The sequence below is a fragment of the Hypanus sabinus genome, chromosome 26 (genome assembly GCF_030144855.1).
Source record: "Hypanus sabinus isolate sHypSab1 chromosome 26, sHypSab1.hap1, whole genome shotgun sequence".
Taxonomy (NCBI): Eukaryota; Metazoa; Chordata; class Chondrichthyes; order Myliobatiformes; family Dasyatidae; genus Hypanus; species Hypanus sabinus.
The window spans coordinates 7,056,397-7,076,167 of record NC_082731.1 but is presented as its reverse complement, the minus strand read 5'-3'; the positions used below and the strand labels follow the sequence as shown (position 1 = coordinate 7,076,167).

Sequence of the window (19,771 nt, the reverse complement as noted above, 5' to 3'; positions counted from 1 at the left end):
TCGGGCTCCCGGACCAGTTTCACTTGCCTCAACACTGTATGGACTCTGCAGTGTAGTCTGTGGTCATCGGGCTCCCGGACCAGTTTCACTCCCCTCAGCACTGAATGGACTCAGCAGTGTAGTCTGTGGTCATCGGGCTCCCGGACCAGTTTCACTTGCCTCAACACTGTATGGACTCTGCAGTGTAGTCTGTGGTCATCGGGCTCCCGGACCAGTTACAATCCCCTCAGCACTGAATGGACTCTGCAGTGTAGTCTGTAGTCATCGGGCTCCCAGACCAGTTACACTCCCCTCAGCAATGAATGGACTCTGCAGTATAGTCTGTGGTCATCGGGCTCCAGGACCAGTTTCACTCCCCTCAGCACTGAATGGACTCTGCAGTGTAGTCTATAGTCATCGGGCTCACGGACCAGTTTCACTCCCCTCAGCACTGAATGGACTCTGCAGTCTATAGTCATCGGGCTCCCGGACCAGTTTCACTCCCCTCAGCACTGAATGGACTCAGCAGTGTAGTCTATAGTCATCGGGCTCCCGGACCAGTTACACTCCCCTCAGCACTGAATGGACTCTGCAGTCTGTGGTCATCGGGCTCCCGGACCAGTTTCACTCCCCTCAGCACTGAATGGACTCAGCAGTGTAGTCTATAGTCATCGGGCTACCAGACCAGTTACACTCCCCTCAGCACTGAATGGACTCTGCAGTCTATAGTCATCGGGCTCCCAGACCAGTTACACTCCCCTCAGCACTAAATGGACTCTGCAGTGTAGTCTGTGGTCATCGGGCTCCCAGACCAGTTACACTCCCCTCAGCACTGAATGGACTCTGCAGTGTAGTCTGTGGTCATCGGGCTCCCGGAGCAGTTTCACTCCCCTCAGCACTGAATGGACTCTGCAGTGTAGTCTGTGGTCATCGGGCTCCCGGACCTGTTTTACTCCCCTCAGCACTGAATGGACTCTGCAGTGTAGTCTGCAGTCATCGGGCTCCCGGACCAGTTTCACTCCCCTCAGCACTGAATGGACTCAGCAGTGTAGTCTGTAGTCATCGGGCTCCCGGACCAGTTTCACTCCCCTCAGCACTGAATGGACTCTGCAGTGTAGTCTGCAGTCATCGGGCTCCCGGAGCAGTTACACTCCCCTCAGCACTGAATGGACTCTGCAGTGTAGTCTGTGGTCATCGGGCTCCCGGACCTGTTTTACTCCCCTCAGCACTGAATGGACTCTGCAGTGTAGTCTGCAGTCATCGGGCTCCCGGACCAGTTTCACTCCCCTCAGCACTGAATGGACTCAGCAGTGTAGTCTGTAGTCATCGGGCTCCCGGACCAGTTTCACTCCCCTCAGCACTGAATGGACTCTGCAGTGTAGTCTGCAGTCATCGGGCTCCCGGAGCAGTTACACTCCCCTCAGCACTGAATGGACTCTGCAGTGTAGTCTGTTGTCATCGGGCTCCCGGACCAGTTACACTCCCCTCAGCACTGAATGGACTCAGCAGTGTAGTCTATAGTCATCGGGCTCCCAGACCAGTTTCACTCCCCTCAGCACTGAATGGACTCTGCAGTGTAGTCTGTAGTCATCGGGCTCCCGGACCAGTTTCACTCCCCTCAGCACTGAATGGACTCTGCAGTGTAGTCTATAGTCATCGGGCTCCCAGACCAGTTTCACTCCCCTCAGCACTGAATGGACTCTGCAGTGCAGTCTGTAGTCATCGGGCTCCCGGACCAGTTTCACTCCCCTCAGCACTGAATGGACTCTGCAGTCTGTAGTCATCGGGCTCCCGGAACAGTTACACTCCCCTCAGCACTGAATGGACTCTGCAGTCTATAGTCATCGGGCTCCCGGACCAGTTTCACTCCCCTCAGCACTGAATGGACTCTGCAGTCTATAGTCATCGGGCTCCCAGACCAGTTTCACTCCCCTCAGCACTGAATGGACTCAGCAGTGTAGTCTGTAGTCATCGGGCTCCCGGACCAGTTTCACTCCCCTCAGCACTGAATGGACTCTGCAGTGTAATCTATAGTCATCGGGCTCCCAGACCAGTTTCACTCCCCTCAGCACTGAATGGACTCAGCAGTGTAGTCTGTAGTCATCGGGCTCCCAGACCAGTTTCACTCCCCTCAGCACTGAATGGACTCTGCAGTGTAGTATGTAGTCATCGGGCTCCCAGACCAGTTTCACTCCCCTCAGCACTGAATGGACTCAGCAGTGTAGTCTATAGTCATCGGGCTACCAGACCAGTTACACTCCCCTCAGCACTGAATGGACTCTGCAGTGTAGTCTATAGTCATCGGGCTACCAGACCAGTTACACTCCCCTCAGCACTGAATGGACTCTGCAGTGTAGTCTATAGTCATCGGGCTCCCAGACCAGTTTCACTCCCCTCAGCACTGAATGGACTCAGCAGTGTAGTCTATAGTCATCGGGCTACCAGACCAGTTACACTCCCCTCAGCACTGAATGGACTCTGCAGTCTGTGGTCATCGGGCTCCCGGACCAGTTTCACTCCCCTCAGCACTGAATGGACTCAGCAGTGTAGTCTATAGTCAGCGGGCTACCAGACCAGTTACACTCCCCTCAGCACTGAATGGACTCTGCAGTCTATAGCCATCGGTCTCCCAGACCAGTTACACTCCCCTCAGCACTGAATGGACTCTGCAGTGTAGTCTATAGTCATCGGGCTCCCAGACCAGTTACACTCCCCTCAGCACTGAATGGACTCTGCAGTGTAGTCTATAGACATCGGGCTCCCAGACCAGTTTCACTCCCCTCAGCACTGAATGGACTCTGCAGTCTATAGTCATCGGGCTCCCAGACCAGTTACACTCCCCTCAGCACTGAATGGACTCAGCAGTGTAGTCTGTAGTCATCGGGCTCCCAGACCAGTTACACTCCCCTCAGCACTGAATGGCCTCAGCAGTGTAGTCTGTAGTCATCGGGCTCCCAGACCAGTTTCACTCCCCTCAGCACTGAATGGACTCTGCAGTCTGCAGTCATCAGGCTCCCAGACCAGTTTTACTCGCTTCAGCATTGAATGGACTCTGCAGTGTAGTCTGTAGTCATCGGGCTCCCAGACCAGTTACACTCCCCTCAGCACTGAATGGCCTCAGCAGTGTAGTCTATAGTCATCGGGCTCCCAGACCAGTTACACTCCCCTCAGCACTGAATGGACTCTGCAGTCTATAGTCATCGGGCTCCCAGACCAGTTACACTCCCCTCAGCACTGAATGGACTCAGCAGTGTAGTCTGAAGTCATCGGGCTCCCAGACCAGTTACACTCCCCTCAGCACTGAATGGACTCTGCAGTCTATAGTCATCGAGCTCCCGGACCAGTTTCACTCCCCTCAGCACTGAATGGACTCTGCAGTGTAGTCTGTGGTCATCGGGCTCTCAGACCAGTTTCACTCCCCTCAGCACTGAATGGACTCAGCAGTGTAGTCTATAGTCATCGGGCTCCCGGACCAGTTTCACTCCCCTCAGCACTGAATGGACTCTGCAGTCTGTAGTCTTCGGGCTCCCGGACCAGTTTCACTCCCCTCAGCACTGGATGGACTCAGCAGAGTAGTCTGTAGTCATCGGGCTCCCGGACCAGTTTCACTCCCCTCAGCATTGAATGGACTCTGCAGTCTGCAGTCATCAGGCTCCCGGACCAGTTTCACTCCCCTCAGCACTGAATGGACTCTGCAGTGTAGTCTGTAGTCATCGGGCTCCCAGACCAGTTTCACTCCCCTCAGCACTGAATGGACTCTGCAGTCTATAGTCATCGGGCTCCCGGACCAGTTTCACTCCCCTCAGCACTGAATGGACTCTGCAGTCTGCAGTCATCAGGCTCCCGGACCAGTTTCACTCCCCTCAGCACTGAATGGACTCTGCAGTGTAGTCTGTAGTCATCGGGCTCCCAGACCAGTTTCACTCCCCTCAGCACTGAATGGACTCAGCAGTGTAGTCTGTAGTCATCGGGCTCCCGGAACAGTTACACTCCCCTCAGCACTGAATGGACTCTGCAGTCAGTAGTCATCGGGCTCCCAGACCAGTTTCACTCCCCTCAGCACTGAATGGACTCTGCAGTCTATAGTCATCGGTCTCCCAGACCAGTTACACTCCCCTCAGCACTGAATGGACTCAGCAGTGTAGTCTGTAGTCATCGGGCTCCCGGACCAGTTACACTCCCCTCAGCACTGAATGGACTCAGCAGTGTAGTCTGTAGTCATCGGGCTCCCAGACCAGTTACACTCCCCTCAGCACTGAATGGACTCTGCAGTCTATAGTCATCAGGCTCCCGGACCAGTTTCACTCCCCTCAGCACTGAATGGACTCTGCAGTGTAGTCTGCAGTCATCGGGCTCCCGGACCAGTTTCACTCCCCTCAGCACTGAATGGACTCTGCAGTGTAGTCTGTAGTCATCGGGCTCCCGGACCAGTTTCACTCTCCTCAGCACTGAATGGACTCTGCAGTCTGCAGTCATCGGGCTCCCAGACCAGTTTTACTCGCTTCAGCACTGAATGGACTCTGCAGTGTAGTCTGCAGCCATCGGGCTGGCCTAGCTTCACTTGGCTCAGCACTGGCCTGGCTCCATGGCTGTGGATGCTGGGACTCTGCAGTTCATGCTCTGTGTATGGCATGATTTGTTCATGTTTTGCACAGTGGATGTTTGTCGGTCTTTGTTGTGTGGGTTTTTCTTGGATTCTAATGTGTTTCTTCATTGCCTGCACAAAGATGAATCTCAAGGTTGTATATGGTATACATACTTTGAAAATATATTTACTTTGAACTATGAGATATTACCAGACATGAGAGAAATCGATGTTCCTGCAGTCAAGTTGGAAGTTACCTAGAGGAAACATGACCTGCTAAGTTCCTCCAGCACTTTGTGTATTTAGCTCAAAATGCAACAACTCAAATAAAACTTGTATATCATTGAGCCACTGTTCGAGCTATCCAGAAATGATGCTGCCTTCATCCCAGCTCAATTATCCTTTCCCATAGCAGCTACTGTGACAACTGTAAGCAGTTTAAAACAAAGTTTTTAAAGAATTATGAAAATCATTCTGACGCTGATCAAAAAACGCAGAAAGAGATAACTTGCCTAACACTGAGCAATTTTTTTTTGTTATATTGGGGCTTGTGACATGTAGACACATTAACATGGCTCTGAATATTTCTGAGAATGCACTGGCTTTAGACTTACTTGACACAGGCTAACACAGAGGCCATTTTGATGTGGCTAGTGGTATTGTTAGATAGTAGACTGTTGGTTAATATTCAGAGTTGGGTACATTGAAGATCTACATTGTTAACACCTGCTGAACAGGCAGATGTGCTCTGAATTGAACACCTGGTTGGAAAGTCCTCACTATGCAATTAACCTTCGTAGTTACAAACACTCGGCAGGCATGATCTGGCTCAGTTTCAAAATTCATATACTAGGCTACCCTCAGCAAATATTATTGAAACAAAATGAAGTAGGAACTTGTAAAACAATAGGACAGGCACAATACTGGTTTTACCAGTTTCTGGACAGAAGGACCAATGTTGCTGGCACCTACACTTGCCAGCTAAGCTGGTCATCAAAAGTAATGCTATTACAACACCAGTGACTTGGGTTCAATCCCTGTCTCTGGAAATCCAGCACAACACAAAATGCAGGAGGTCAGGCAGCACCTATGGAGAGGAATAGACAGTTGACATTTTGGCAGTCACCCTTCATTAGGACAAAAATGCAGTCCTGAAGGGTCTCAGCCCATAAGACGTGAGAAAATACAACCAATCAAGTGTGACAGTGGAAAAGTTTGTATGGAACCGGAGGAGATAGCAGAGGTACTTTGCTTCAGTATTCACTATGGAAAAGGATCTTGGCGATTGTAGGGATGACTTACAGCAGACTGAAAAGCTTGAGCATGTAGATATTAAGAAAGGGGATGTGCTGGAGCTTTTGGAAAGCATCATTGGAAAAGTCACTGGGACCAGATGAGATGTACCCCAGGCGATTGTGGGAGGCGAGGGAGGAGATTGCTGAGCCTCTGGCGATGATCTTTTGATCTTTGCATCATTAATGGGGATGGGTGAGGTTCCGGAGGATTGGAGGGTTGCATATGTTGTTCCCTTATTCAAGAAAGGGAATAGAGATAGCCCAGGAAATTATAGACCAGTGAGTCTTACATCAGTGGTTGATAAGTTGATGGAAAAGATCCTGAGAGGAAGGAATTATGAACATTTGGAGAGGCATAATATGACTACGAATAGTCAGCACAAATTTGTCAAAGGCAGGTCGTGCCTTACGAGCCTGACTGTATTTTTTGAGGATGTGAATAAACATGTTGATGGAGGCAGAGCAGTAGATGCAGTGTATACGGATTTCAGTAAGGCATTTGATATGGTAGCCCATGCAAGGCTTATTGAGAAAGTAAGGAGGCATGGGATCTAAGGGGACATTACTTTCTGGATCCAGAATTGGCTTGCCCACAGAAGGCAAAGAGTGGTTGTAGACAGGTCATATTCTCCTTGGATGTCGGTGACCAGTGGTGTGCCTCAGGGCTCTGTTCTGGGACCCCAACTCTTTGTGATTTTTATAAATGACCTGGATGAGGAAGTGGAGGGATGGGTTAGTAAATTTGCTGATGACACAGAGGTTGGATGTGTTGTGGATAGTTTGGAGGGCTGTTAGAGGCTACAGTGAGACATTCATAGGATGCAAAACTGGGCTGAGAAGTGGCAGATGGAGTTCAACCCAGATAAGTTTGAGGTGGTTCATTTTGGTAGGTCAAATATGATGGCAGAATATAGTATTAATGGTAAGACCCTTGGCAGTGTGGAGGATCAGAGGGATTGTAGTGTTCTTGCACAGGTGTAAACTCTGAACTAAACACCAAGTATAAACCGGTCAATGTGGTGCGATCCCAGTAAGATTAACCGTTTACTGTTCACTCTTCCACATCAACGTATGGTGAAAAGGCGATGCTTCACTGATGTTTCTAGTGCGTAGAAAGAAAACTTTTCTCGCGCTGATCCTGCACACACAACCCCCTCCTTCCCGTTTCTCCAAACCAGTATTTTCCCACAAGACGCGGCGAAACCGGGTGTGACGTCATTGCATGCCACGATATATCATAGACAACGAATTTACTTTCAACAACCTTAACTAGAAAACGATTACAAACGAATTACTAAAGCAAAAATATAATAAACAAAATGAATGTCTTAAGGGCAACACACTCCCCGCCTGACCTTCGTAAGGTCACTATGAACATAATACAAAACTTCAGTCTCTAAATCAGTCCTTAGGTAGAAGTAGAATGACTTTTGCAACTGGCCTTTGGTAAGTTTTCACAACACCTTGGTCAGAAGTTTTCAACTCAACCTCCCTGACATGTCCATCCCTGCTAGGGAATGTGGCAGCGATTCTGGCCATTGGCCAGCAGTATGAGGTAAGTTACATTTGTGTCATCCCTTGCATTTACTATTTCCAGATGAGTGTTTGTGAGATCTGGCCAGGTGAATGAGGAATACAAGTCCTCTCACTAAAGAATTCAAAATGGAGAACCACTGAAAGCATTCGTTAGTACGTATTGATTCTTCGAGGTAGGTGACCCCTGTTTGTATTTGCAGCCGAATTTCCGAGTCTCTTTCGGGTTCGCTCAGCTCAAATGTCTTGCTTGTTTGCGTTTTTTCTGTTGGTGGCTGATACAGAAAGGGGGGGTCTGGTGAACCAGGATGTCTGCACCAGACGGGATGCAGGTAAGGATCTCGAGGCATGATCTGCAGGGTTATCCTCTGTATGTTCATAATGGAATTGTTCAGGCTTTGATGACAGGTGAATACATTGAACTCTATTATGAACGTAGAAACATTTTGATTCATTATAAATATAACCAAGCACTACTTTGCTATCTGTGTAGAACTTGATATCGTCCAGGTCTCGGTCTAGCTCGTCCTGGATAAGATCCGCCATTTCCACGGCCAGGACAGCTGCGCACAGTTCAAGCCTTGGAATTGTCGGCTCGGACTGAGGAGTGAGTTTCGCCTGACCAGTTACAAATCCTACTTCAACTTGACCATCCTTCCCGACTACTTTCAAGTAAGCCACAGCACCGATGGCCTTGGTAGACGCATCCAAAAAAACACACAATTCACAGTGTACCTACGTCGGATATGAAGCTGTTTTAGATCTTGAAGTGAATCTCTCCAAGCCTCCCATTTGCTTAGCTTGTTTTCAGGTAGGGGAGTATCCCAGTCAGAGAGCTCAGAGGTAAGTTCTCTGAAAAGTCTCTGAAAAGGACTCTTCCCTGGATCATAACCGGCGCCAGCAGACCCAAAGGATCGAAATCACTGTTGACAGTGGAGAGAACTCCACGGTGGGTGAATGGCTTGATCATGGTCGGCATGGAGAATGTGAATGTGTCAGTCGTAATCTCCCAAAGGAGGCCCAAACTCCTCTGTGTGGGAATGGTTTCTCCATCTAGATCTAGGTCTTTAATTGCTGGAGCACAGTCATCATCTGGAAAAGCCTCCATTACTGCCTGACAGTTTGAATCGAACTTGTGCAAGCGGAGGTTTGACTCAGCGAGTGAGGCTTGTGTTCATCGGAGCAGATCAATTGCTTCGTCTTCTTTCTGGAGCAATATCAAGCCGTCGTCGACATAGAAGTGCCTTTCTACAAACTTAACGGTGTCATCGCCATGCTCCTGTGCATGATGGCTCCTCTGATGGCTCTTCGCAGCCCACAGATGGCTACGGCAGGTGATGGACTATTGCCGAAAACATGGACTTTCATCCGGTACTCAATGACTTCCTTGTTAATGTCATTGTCTTTGTGCCATAAGAAATGAAGGAAATTGCGATGGTCCTCCTGTACTAAGAAGCAATGGAACATCTGCTGAATGTCCGCTAAGATTGCAACCTTCTCCTTCTGGAAGCGCAGGAGGACCCCGTGAAGGGTATTGTTGAGGTCAGGGCCTGTGAGGAGCACGTCATTAAGGGAGATACCAGCGCACTGAGCACTGGAGTCAAAGACCACCCTGATCTGATTGGGCTTTTGTGGGTGGTAAACCCTAAACGTTGGGAGGTACCCGCACTCCTTGCCTTCTCTCAGTGGCGGTGCTACTTCAGCATGTCCATTAGCGAAGATCTTCTCCATAAATGCTATGTATTGTTGCTGCATCTCAGGTTTCCTTTTCAGGGTTTTTTGCAAGGACATAAACCGCTTGACTGCCTGCTCTTTGTTGTTTGCCAAGCGCTGGCATGGTCCTCTGAAAGGTAGTGGGGCAACCCAATTATTTGCTTTGTCTCTAAAGACCTTGGTGTCCATTATTTTTAAGAAGATGGCATCTTGTGCTGATGGAGCAAGTTTATTATCATGCTCAGTTTGAGTGAAGACTGACTGTCCCAGCGTCTTGTTGGTTACTTTACATTTGTTAAAGCCTTGTCGTGCTTCCTTGATACACATGAAACTTGTGCAGGGTTGAAAAATTGAACGGCGGACACTCTTAGCACATTGGTCTTGAGTGTGTTAACTGTCGGTTTGTGTACATTGCCAAGGCACACCTCTCCTATCACCACCCAGCCCAGATCCAGGCGTTGCGCAAAGGGGGCGTCGTGTGGTCCATTGACCTGCTGCCTAACCTTGTGCACCTGGTGGAGAACGTCTCTTCCTAGTAGCAGGAGTATTTCTGCTTTTGGATCCGGTTCTGGGATGTGCTTGGCGACATGGTGGAGATGTGGCTGGTGTCGCACAGCACTTGGCATCGGGATCTCAGTGCGGTTATTCAAAATTTCATTGCACTCCAAGAGTGGAGGGAGACAGATGACAACTTTACCATCCAGGGACTCGAGCTGGAAGCCTTCTACCTTCCTTCCATGAGTTTCCACGTTGCCTGAGCAAGTTCTAAGGTAGTATGGGAACTGATTACTCTCAATGTTGAACTAGTCAAAGAACTCTGGTCTGACTAGTGAGCGATTGCTCTGGTCGTCCAGAATTACATAGGCTTTGATGGGCTTGTCTTTGGCTCCCTTAGGGTATACCTTAGTGAGGCAGATCTTTGAACAAGAACGGCTTGACTGAGCTTGACCGCAAACTTCTGTACAGCTCGAGCTGACAACAGTTGTCCCGGAGTGAGCCTCTCCCTCCCCACCATCCTGTTGTGAGGGTGAAGGAGCTTTGCCAGTTTGGGGTAACGGGCCGGAGTGCATGGCCCCGTCGTGATTAGTGCTATTACATTCCGAGCACTTCACGGGGATCGTACACTCTCTAGCAAGGTGAGAGGTAGAGGAACAGCATTTAAAACATTTTTTTCTCCTTGAAAAGGGCCATTCTCTCTTCAAGGGTTTTTTTCCTAAACGTTCTGCATTTTTGAGGGGGTGGGGTTTGTTGTGCAATAGACAATTCTTGCTAGGGTCATTGTTAGTTATAGAGACTTTAGTTTTACGCACTGAGACAGGTTTATTGATGTTAAAATTATTTGAAGTGGATTTGACTGGCTTGGTGTGAATTGTACTGCTACCTTGACTCATGAAGCTTCTTCGATTCTTCTTTTGATTCTTTGCCTCCTTGCACACAAACCTAGTGAAATACTCAAAGGGAGGGAATCGACCATCGTTCTTTTCCTTGTACTCTGAGCCAACAGACACCCACCTTTCCTGCAGCCCAAATGGAAGTTTGTCCACGATTGGTCTAATTCCATATGAAGTATCTAAATATGACAGGCCAGTTAAATAGCCATCTTCTTTAGCGCCTTCAATCTCCGAGCTCTCTTAGCTTAGTGTGGTCTTTGGCTGACACCTTAGGAAAATTTTCCAGACATCGGTATAGTGCCGTTTCAATAACTTCAGGGGCCGCATAGCACCCCCGAAGTCTCTCCAATGCTTTGCGTAAGGCTAGCTTGGGGTTGTTGATGTACACTGAACGTATGCGTCTCACCTGTTCCCATGATTCTTTTCCCAGTCATTTTATCATAAGATCCAACTCTTGGGTTGCTCCGAGCTAGACTCCTTGGATAGCACTGGCGAATGAGGAGTACCATGCATGGTAATTTTCAGGCTTATCGGCAAACTGGTATAGTCCTGAAGTGATGAGATCTCGTCGTGCTAAATACTGTGCCATGGGTTCAGCTGCAAGTGGCATGCTGGCTGGGGGAATATGTCAGAGGGATATGACTGAGGGTGTACATTTGTTATGGGATTTGCTGTTCTGAATTCAGCCTTTACCTCTTCTCTTGCCAAAGCTGGTAAGCTTGGTGTCGAGAAGTATTTGTCATCAGCCCTTTCATTCTTGAATTTGTCGCAGTTGCAAGGTTAAATTGTCTTCCTCAGATGGATGAGATGCAATTGGACTTCTCTTTGACTCCTCATGAAATGGGATGTTAGCATATATGTATGGAGAGGAAGAACGACTCTTCAAGTCCGTCTGAGATCGGACGTAGTCGCTTGTGCATTCCAATCTGGTCCTTTCTGAAGTAGATTTTACTTCTTCCAGAACACGTATTTCTTCTTCCACCCTGGCAGCTTCGGCTTCTCGGTGTAGCATCAGCACTTCTAACTCTGACTCTATCCTTACCTTTTCCAACTGGTTTTCGGCTTCTCTGGCAGCTGCTTCCATTTTCAATTTTGCTTCCTGTTCAGCATATGACGCTTGGACCTTAGCGGCTTCTGCTTTAACTCTTGCATGGGCAGTCTTATTTGTTGATGCCCTACTGCTCCTGGCGCTGGATGGCAACAACTTGACGCTGGATCGTGATGCCATTGTAGCACTTGAAACAGCTGGTAATGCCGCCTTTTCAGTGTAGTGTTCTTGCACAGGTGTAAACTCTGAACTAAACACCAAGTATAAACTGGTCAATGAGGCGCGATCCCAGTAAGATTAACCGTTTACTGTTCACTCTTTCACATCTTGGGGTCTAAGTCCATAGGACACTCAAAGCTGCTGCGCAGATTGACTTTGTGGTTAAGAAGGCGTATGGTGCATTGGCCTTCATCAATCATGAGATTAAGTTTAGGAGCTGAGAGGTAATGTTGCAGCTATATAGGACCCTGGTCAGACCCCACTTGGAGTGCTGCGCTCAGTTCTGGTCACCTCACTACAAGAAGGATGTGGAATCCACAGAAAGGGTTCAGAGGAGATTTAGAAGGATGTTGTCGGGATTTGGGGAGCATGCCTTATGAGAATAGTTTGAGTGAACTCAACCCTTTCTCGTTGGAGTGACAGAGGATGAGAGGTGACCTGATAGAGGTATGTAAAATGATGAGAGGCATTGATCGTGTGGATAGTCAGAGGCTTTTTCCCAAAGCTGAAATAGTTAGCACGACAGGGCACAGTTTTAAGGTGCTTGGAAGCAGGTTCAGAGGAGGTGTCAGGGTAAGCATTTTACGCAGAAAGGGGTGAGTGTATGGAATGGGCTGCCAGCGATGGTGGTGGAAGCAGATATAATAGGGTCTTCTAAGAGATTCCTGATAGGTAGACGGAGCTTAGAAAAATAGAGGGCTATGGGTAACCTTAGGTAATTTCTATGGTAAGGACATTTTTGGCACAGCTTTGTGGGCCAAAGGGCCTGTATTATGCTGTAGGTTTTCTATGTTTCTATAATGTTGACTATTTATTTCTCTCCATAGACATCGTCTGATTTGCTGCATTCCTCCAGCATTTTGTGTGTTACATATAAAAGCTTTGTACCAAACAAAACTCAAGGATTGATGGGGAATTGGGGAGAAGTTTGAGGAGCAGGAAGGAGATCACCTTCTTCAGTACACTTACTTACTAGCACAGGAGGCTCTTCAGTCTGTCATAGCCATGTACTTCCACCTGCCCATTCACTCCCCTGCTCATCTTCCTATACTCCTGAAACTAACTTCCTTGCACATGCCTATTACTACACTTGGTTAGATCATACTTGGAATACTGCATTCAGTTCTGGTGGTATGATAGAGGAATGCAGAGGAGATTCAACAGGAATGTACCTGGATTAGACAACATGTCTCAAGAGGATAGGTTGAGGAAGCTAATATTAGCTTTACTCTCTGGAGCAAAGGAGGATGAGAGGCAACTAGATCAAAGTGTGTGCAAGATGACAAGACGCATAGATTGAGTAGATAGCCAGACACTTTTTCCCAGGGCAGAAGTGGCTGATACAAAGGGGTATCATTTTAAGGTGACTGGCAGAAAGCATAAGGGGAATGTCAGATGTAAGTTTTTTTTAAAACACAGAGTGTAGTGGGTGTGTGGAACATCCTGCTAGGAGTGGTGGTAGAGGCAGATACATTAGAGACATTTAAGAAACTCTTAAATAGGTACATAGATGATAGAAAAATGGAGGGAAATGTGCGAGGGGAAGGCTAGATTGATCTTAGAGTAGGTTAAAAGGTTGGCAGAACATTATGGGCTGAAGCATCAGTTCTGTGCTGTGGTGTCCTACGTTTTATGCCCAGGAATATTTTACAATGTATAACTTTTTGGAATGTGTGAAGAAACTGGAGCACCTCAGGGAGATTTCCACGGTCTCAAGGGAGAAGTGCAAACTCCACTGAGAAAGCACACATTATTATCAATTCAGCAGCACCAACTCCTGCAGCATTGTGATGCCCACGGTTAAATATCGAACATTTCGTATCAACTATTGTAGAATAATCCAAGTCTCTGCGTGCTGCTTTTGAAATGCAAAGACTGTATTTTTAATGGCTGTCAAGTCCAATCATAGAAAAATAACATGAACTGGATCTTATTTAATAAATGCACCTTGCCATTCCATATGTTGCAGATATGGTCAAGTGAGTCACCAAATGTCAGAATGATCTAAGTGACTTTGACTGTGAAACAATAGATGGTGCCAGATGGGGTGGTTTGAGTATCTCAGGAACTGCTGATCTTGGGATTTTCACGCACAAAAGTCTCTAGAGTTTACAGAGAATGGTGTGAAAAACAAAAGAAATCATCCAGTGAGCAGCAGTTCTGTGAGTGAAAATGCTTTGTTGAAGAGAGGTCAGGGGAGAATGGCCAGACTGGTTCAAACAAACAGGAAGGCAACAGTAACTCCAATAACCAAGTGTTACAACAGTGGTGTGCAGAGGAGCATCTCTAAATGTAGAAGATGTTGAACCTTGAACTGGACGGGCTACACAATACAACAAACATACACTCAGAGGTCACTTTATTAGGTACACTCCTGTAACGGAGTGTAGAAGCCTGCATTAAAGTTCTGGAGTCTCAAGTTCAAAGCCCAATAAGATATTGAGGGGGATTTAAATTTTGTACGTAGATTGTTCATTAAATTAAAAGAAATACTGACTATCAATCATACAACATAGAAACAGGTCGTTTGACTGAATCAGCCCATGCTAACCACGACTTCCATTTAAGCTAGTCCTACTTGCTCAAGGTTCAAATCAAATTTATTATCAAAATACATGTATGTCACCATATACTATCCTGAGATTTATTTTCTTATGGGCACTCACAGTAGATATAAAGAAACACAATGGGATCAGTGAAAAGTTGCACATAACAAAAATGGACAAACAACCAATGTGCACAAGACATGATTTGAGAGTTAGGGGGCAGAAGTTTAAGGGAAACACGAGGGGGTATTTCTTTACTCAAAGAGTGATAGCTGTGTGGAATGAGCTTCCTGTAGAAGTAGTAGAGGCCAGTTCAGTTGTGTCATTTAAGGTAAAATTGGATAGGTATATGGACAGGAAAGAAGTGGAGGGTTATGGGCTGAGTGCGGGTAGGTGGGACTAGGTCAGATTAAGGGTTCGGCACGGACTAGGAGGGCCAAGATGGCCTGTTTCCGTGCTGTGATTGTTATATGGTTATATGGTTATATAAGTAACTATGTAAATACAAAAAAGAATGATAAATATTGACAATATGAATTGTAGTCCTTAGAGTGAGTTCCATAAATTGTGGAATTAGTTGAGTGTTGGGGTAAGTGAAGTTATACCCTCTGGTTCAAGAGCCTTAAGGTTGAGGGGTAAAAACTGCTCCTGAACCTGCTGATGTGGGACTTGAGGCTCCTATACCTTGTCACTTGTAAAAATCCCATTCCCTTTTCTCAGTAAATTTGTCTCTGATGAGGCTTTCCATTCTAGAACATCTGAGGTGTCCTCCTTCTTCAAAGAATAGGGGTTCCCTTCCACTACCATTGATGCAACCCTCACCTGCATCTTCTCCATCTCCCGGACATCTACCCACACACCACCTTACCACTGCCATAACAGGGATAGGGTTTCCCTTGTCCTTACTTTTACCACCCCACGAGCCTCTGTCTCCAGCGTATCATTCTTTGTAACTTGCACCATCCACCTCTAAGCACGTATTCCTCTCCCCAGTCTCTGCTTTCTGCAGGGATCACTTTCTACTTGACTCTCTTGTCCACTTGTCCCACCCCACAGAATCCCTGAAAGTGGGACAAGTGCTACACGTGTTCCTACATCTCCTCCCTCACTACAATTCAGGGCTCCAAACAAACCTTCCAGGTGAAATGACAATTCACCTGCGAGTCTGTCAGGGTCATCTACTGTATCCAGTGCTCTGAGTGGCCTCCTCTGCACAGACTGGGGGATCACACGGCTGATCCATCCACCACAAAAGGTGGAATTTCCTGGTGGCCACCAATTTCAATTCAACTTCCCATTCTGACACGTCTGTTCACAGCCTTCTCTACTGTCACGATGAGGCCACACTTAGGTTGCAGGAGCAACACCTCATATTCCTTCAGGGTAGCCTCCAATCTGAAGGCATGAACATCAGTTTCTTTAACTTTTTCCCCCATTCTGGTTATCCTCTCCTGTCTTCTCTTCTCCTTACTGGTGTGTCACCTTCCTCTGTTTCCTCTTCCATGATCCACTATCCTCTCCTATCAGATTCCTTCTTCTTCAGCCTCTTACCTCTTCTACATATCTCCTCCCATATACTCATCTCCCCTCCCTCCCTCACCCATCCATCTTTCTCTTTACCTGGTCCCACCTATCACCTGCAGGCTTGTACCCCTTCCCCACCCCCACCATCTTATTCTAGTTCCTTCCCTCTTCCTTTCCAATCCTAATGAAGGATCTCCTTGGGGACCGTTTATTCGGCATTTTCATATGAATTAATCTGACCTTTTCCAGACCTTCTTTCTGCTTATTCTTGTTCAGGTATGGAGTTCCGGAGTTTTTTTGACACTATCACATACTTATAAACTGTTACTATTGCCCATGTTAGTTTAGTTTAGTGTTTTTTTATCAATATACATTTTCTTTTACTTATGTTCAATTTTTTTTTCTTTTTTGACAATTATTTTTGTTTTTTTTTCATATATAGTTATACAGACTTGATTGATTAATGTACTTGTTTCTGTTGATGTTTTAATAGGATATTATTATCTTATTACTAATGTAATTTCAAGTCTATTGTATTCATAACCTATTCATTATTATGTTATGTTTTTTTTATATATATATATGAAACTTAATAAAAAGATTGAAAAAGGAAGGAAGGAAGGAAGGAAGGAAGGAAGGAAGGAAGGAAGGAAGGAAGGAAGGAAGGAAGGAAGGAAGGATGGATGGATCTCGGCCCAAAACTCTTTATTACCCTCTATAGATGCTGCTTAACCAGTTGAGTTCCTCCAGCATTTTGTGTGTATTGCTCAAGTTTTCAAGTGTCTGCAGCCTCTCTTGTCTGTGATAGACTGTGCCGCTTATTGGAGTTTGTCACATTTCATTGGGTGCTGCATTTCCCACATTACATTGAAGAGGTACTGTATGCTTTGGAATGAACCAGATATTGTGAGACACTACAGAAATGCAAGTTCTTCCTCGTGACCACCCCTCCTTCCCAGGATAAACTCACAACACATTAAATTATTTTCAGACCATTGATCCAAGAACATCCGCAATGCAATTAAATGGCATGGGCCGAAAAATCAATAGGAACCTCATCATTAACAGATTAAGAGGCCAGTTTATGGAATAAACTATCACAAGACAGTCAAACACAATATAATCCCAAACTAAGAACTTGTTTGTCTCTCTCCCCCACCAAATAAAATCTCACATCAGTCATTTAAGTACTTTGGCTCAGTAGCAATTGTTTTAATGCAGGAAACACTTCATGCACAGCAAGCTCCCATAAAGCTCCTGGAAGGATTTAGACAGATTAGGAGAGTGGGCAAAGAGGCAGATGAGGGAAGTATATTGTCATGCACTTTGATAGAAGGAATAAAGGTGTAGACTACTTTCTAAACAGGGAGAAAATTCAGAAATCAGAGGTGCAAAGGGACCTGGGAGTTCTGTAGGATTAACTAAAAGGCAAACACAAGGAAATCTGCAGATGCTGGAAACTCAAGCAACACACACAAAATGCTGGTGGAACGCAGCAGGCCAGGTAGCATCTATAGGGAGAAGCACTGTCGACTTGTCAGGACGAAGGGTCTTGGCCCGAAACGTCGACAACGCTTCTCCCTATAGATGCTGCCTGGCCTGCTTCATTCCACCAGCCTTTTGTGTGTGTTGCTTGGATTAACTAAAAGTTGAGTTTGTGGTAATGAACATAAATGCAAAGTTAGCATTCATTTTGTGAGGACTAGAATAAAAAAGCTGTAATATTAAGGCTGTATCAGGCAGTGGCCTCGACATATTTGGAGTATTGTGAGCAGTTTCGGGCTCTCTCTCTCTCTCTCTACACACACACACACAAAAGAAAGGATGTGCTAACTTTGGAGAGGGTCCAGAGAAGGGGTTCCCAGCCATGCCATGGACTTTTGCCATTAACCGCAAGGTCAGTGGACCCAGGGTGGAAACCTCCAGTCCAGAAGAAGTTCACAAGAAATATCCTGGGAATTAAAGTATTAACATATGAGGAGTGTTTAGAGGCTCCGGGACTGTACGTAGGAAAATAAGGGGCAAGGGGGAATCTCATTGAAACCTATCAAATATTGAAAGGCCCAGACAGAGTGGATGTGGAGAGGATGTTACCATTACTAGGGGACAGAACCACCTATACTGTACACTGAACAAAACTTGTGCAGCTACAGACAAGACCATTTTCTACAGCTGGTGAACAAACTCAAAGGCAAAGAACATACTTATCACAGGTCAAAAGGAAGGAAGGAGAGTGGTGGGAACAGATGAAGAAATAAATCTCTAAATATTACTCACAAGTTAAACTGTTCCTGCGTTTTTCAGTCTCCAGTGAATAAGCAGAACTTCTCAAGAGAAACTCTGGAAGTATAATTACATTGTTAGTGTATAATTATATATCCCTCATAGAAACATCTGATTAAATGCTGAGCTACTGCAGCAAATCAACATGATCTTACAGATAACTACTAGTCAAATACATTCAATTTACATGCCGTAATTTGAATAAAAAGGCTGGTGCTGCAAACCTTTACCTGCCCTCGTTGCGATATCGTATCTCCGTATACAAGGCCATTTTGCCGTCCCTTATTTAATGACTCAAAGCTTCTCAGAATAAGTGATTCAAAGAAGAAATAAGCAAGCATCGTGTATAGCTTGAAGATTGAGGTGTCTCCTCTCCACAGATGCTGCCTGACCTGATGGATAGATAGAGATGGCTGGATAGACAGATAGATAGATGATAAATACAAGAGATTCTGCACATGCTGGGAATCCTGAGCAATACGCAGAAAGTGCTGGAGGAACTTAGTAAGCCAGGCAGCATCTATGAAGATGAATAAGCAGTCAATGTTTTGGGCAGAGAACACTCATCAGCACTGAATAGGGAGGGGAATAAGCCAGAATAATAAAGTGGAGGGAGGAGGTGCTGAGGGTGAATGGAGGAGGGGGTATGAAGTAAGAAGCTTTGGTGGGGAGGGGGTTTGATAGGTGGAAAAGGTGAAGGGCTGGCCAGCAGGTGGTTTGATTAAAAAAAACATTTCAAGAATGTTTGAGAATAAGAATTAAAAAAATTCCAGTGCAATTATATAGGGCCTTGATGATATTGTATCTGGGGTATCTTGATAGGGTCCTTACACAAGTACAGTGAAGATTCATCAGATTGTTTCACAGGATGGATGGGAGTAGGAGGCCTGTCTGCTCCAGAAATTTGAGGAGCGAGAGGTCTCAATGAACCTTACATGATTCTTATACTTTTGACAGGGAGGTGCAAAGATAGTATTTCCTCTGGAGATACATGAGGCTGCAGATACTTGAATCTGGAGCAACAAATAACTTGCTGGAGGAACTCAGCAAGTTATTCAGGAACGTGATGTTGGGTTTTGACCCAAAATGTTGACAGTTCCTCTCCTCCTCAATTCAGTGAGTTCCTGCAGTTCTTACTTTAATATTTCCTCTTATTTTAGTTTTTATTCTAATTTATAGTATTTTTTTAAGTCTTGCATTGTAATGCTGCCAAAAAAGTACAAATTTCATGACTTATGTCAGTGATAATAAACCCAATTCAGATTCTGAACTAGACCATTAGACATATCAGCAAAATTAGGCCATTCAGACCATCAAATTTGCTCTGCCATACAAACACGGCTGACTTACTTTCCCTCTCAACCCTATTCTCCTGTCTTCTCGCTGTAACCTTTGACTCCCTTACTAATCAAGAGTCCACCAATCTTTAAATATACCCAATAACTTGGCCTCTACAGCCATCAGTGGCAATTAATTCTACAGATTCACCACCTTTTGGTGAAAGAAATGCTCCTTCATCTCTGCTCTAAAGGGACATCCTTCTATTCTGAGGCTTGGCCCTCTGGTCCTGGACTCTCCCAATAATGGAAATACCCTGTCCACATCCACCCTATCTAGGCCTTTCAATACCCTGTATGTTTCAATGAAATCCACCC

General features: G+C 46.0%; 1 protein-coding gene across 2 annotated transcripts in view; it reads right to left on the bottom strand.

Moving 5' to 3' along the window:
- The window catches only part of LOC132381815 (kinesin light chain 1-like), a 133,044-nt gene that overhangs the window by 102,283 nt on the left and 10,990 nt on the right, over nucleotides 1-19,771 (bottom strand). For both annotated transcript variants that reach the window (XM_059951422.1, XM_059951423.1), the window contains exon 2: nucleotides 18,111-18,173. The gene's annotated coding sequence lies outside the window, so the exon portion shown is untranslated. The remainder of the gene's footprint in view (nucleotides 1-18,110; nucleotides 18,174-19,771) is intronic.